We start from the raw sequence: 1985 nt of genomic DNA, 5'->3' as shown, positions 1-1985 counted from the left end.
CACGAGTCTCCCATCACAGGTGCCATAAGAAATTTCGAAAGTATAAATTCTATTTTCTCGTCACCTACCTCAAATGTCAACTTTCCTTTCTTGACATCTATTATGGCTCCTGCAGTCGATAAGAATGGTCTACCTAGAAGGATTGGTATATTATTGTCCTCTTTGATGTCCATGACGACAAAATCAGTAGGGATAAATAACTGACCTATCCTAACAGGAACATCTTCTAAAATGCCTATCGGATATTTAACAGATTTATCGGCTAACTGAAGTGACATCTTAGTGGGTTGTAATTCTCCTAAGTTTAGCCTCTCACAAACTGCTAAAGGCATTAGGCTCACACTAGCTCCTAAGTCTAGAAAAGCTTTTTCGATGACATGATTACCCAAAAGGCAAGGAATGGAGAAATTTCCAGGATCTTTATCTTTCTTTGCTAATTTGTCCTCAGAAATAGCATTACATTCCAAAGGCTTCGGATCATCAAGTCTACGTTTGTTGGTAAGGATGTCTTTGAGAAATTTTGCATAAGAAGGTATTTGGGTGATGGCTTCTGTGAAAGGGATTTCTACATGAAGTTTTTCTATAACTTTAATAAATTTTTGATACTGTTTGTTGATCTGGGTTTGTTTGAGTCTTTGCGGATATGGTATAGGTGGTTTATATGGCGGGGGTGGTACGTAAGTTTTGTCTTTAGGTTCTTCTCCTGTTTCTCAACCTTCCTGGTTTTCAGATTCCTCTGGTTCCTTTACTTCGTCCGGGGGCTTGGTACATTCCTTAGAAGTTTCGGGTTCACTCAATCTAGGGTTTGGTGGCTCATCATAAGCGTTCCCACTTTGTAGGGTAATGGCATTGGCTTGTCCTCTCGGATTTTGTTGAGGTTGTCCAGGGAATTGTCCTCCAGGTGTAGTTTGAAGGGCTTGGTTTAAAGCTACCTGAGAGATCTGGGTTTCAAGCATCTTGGTATGAGTAACTATTTGGTCAACCTTGGTTCCTAACTGAGTAATTAATTTGTTAACATGAATGTTTTGGTTCATGAACTCCTTGTTTTGTTGGGTTTGAGAGGTGATAAAATTTTCCATAATTTTCTCAAGGCTCGGCTTTGGTGGTATAGGTTGCATAGGTTGATTTGATCTTGGGGCTTGATAACTAGGTCTCGGGGGTGCATTATTTTGGATTGGGTTATTGTTTTTATAGGAGAAGTTCGGGTGATTCCTCCATCCAGGGTTATAGGTATTCGAGTATGGGTTCCCTTGGGTGTAGTTCACTTGCTCATAGTGGGTTTCGTTTAATAGACTGCATTCTGCAGATTGGTGTCCTTTGGTTCCACATATCTCACAATCCGACGAAACTGCGGCTACAGTATTCGGGTTTATGCACATATGCTCGACTTTGAGGGCTAATGCGTCCATTTTAGCTTGCATCATGTCTATAGAGATTAGTTCATGCACTCCTCCTTGGGCTTCCTTCTTCTCAACCGTCGCTCGTTCGACTCCCCATGATTGATGGTTTTGAGCACCGCCTGCGGCAGCGCCGATGGTCATCTTTGTGTTATAGTGAAGTCCATTATAGAAGGTTTGAATGATTAACCAATTTTCTAAACCATGATGTGGGCATGCTCGTAACAACTCTTTATATCTCTCCCAAGCTTCGAACAACGATTCTCCTTGGTTTTGGGTAAATCTAGTTATATGGTTTCGAAGAACGGCGGTCTTACTCGGGGGAAAATATCTAGCAAGAAAAACTCTTCTAAGGTTATCCCAAGTCGTAATGGAATTGGTGGAAGGGAATCTAACCATGATAGGGCTTTATCTCTGAGGGAAAAAGGAAATAATCTTAAACGTATTGCCTCGGGAAAATCTCCATTGGTTTTAAAAGTGTCTGCTAATTGAAGAAATATTTTTAAATGTTGGTTTGGGTTCTCAGTAGCGAGACCTGCGAATTGTCTCTGTTGTACTAGTTGCAACAGGGATGGTTTAAGTTCAAAA

The 1985-nt window shown here is 40.8% G+C and overlaps 1 non-coding gene across 1 annotated transcript; it reads left to right on the top strand.

The window, feature by feature from the left end:
* The first annotated feature begins 1596 nt into the window (after positions 1–1596).
* LOC127110037 (small nucleolar RNA R71) lies at positions 1597–1703 on the top strand. Its single transcript, XR_007797276.1, has one exon. It is a non-coding gene; the product is annotated as a small nucleolar RNA R71 (small nucleolar RNA).
* Positions 1704–1985: the final 282 nt, after the last annotated feature.

The sequence above is a fragment of the Lathyrus oleraceus genome, chromosome 7, assembly GCF_024323335.1.
Source record: "Lathyrus oleraceus cultivar Zhongwan6 chromosome 7, CAAS_Psat_ZW6_1.0, whole genome shotgun sequence".
NCBI lineage: Eukaryota > Viridiplantae > Streptophyta > Magnoliopsida > Fabales > Fabaceae > Lathyrus > Lathyrus oleraceus.
Note: the sequence above shows the minus strand (reverse complement) of the source record. Positions and strands in the feature narration are given on the sequence as shown.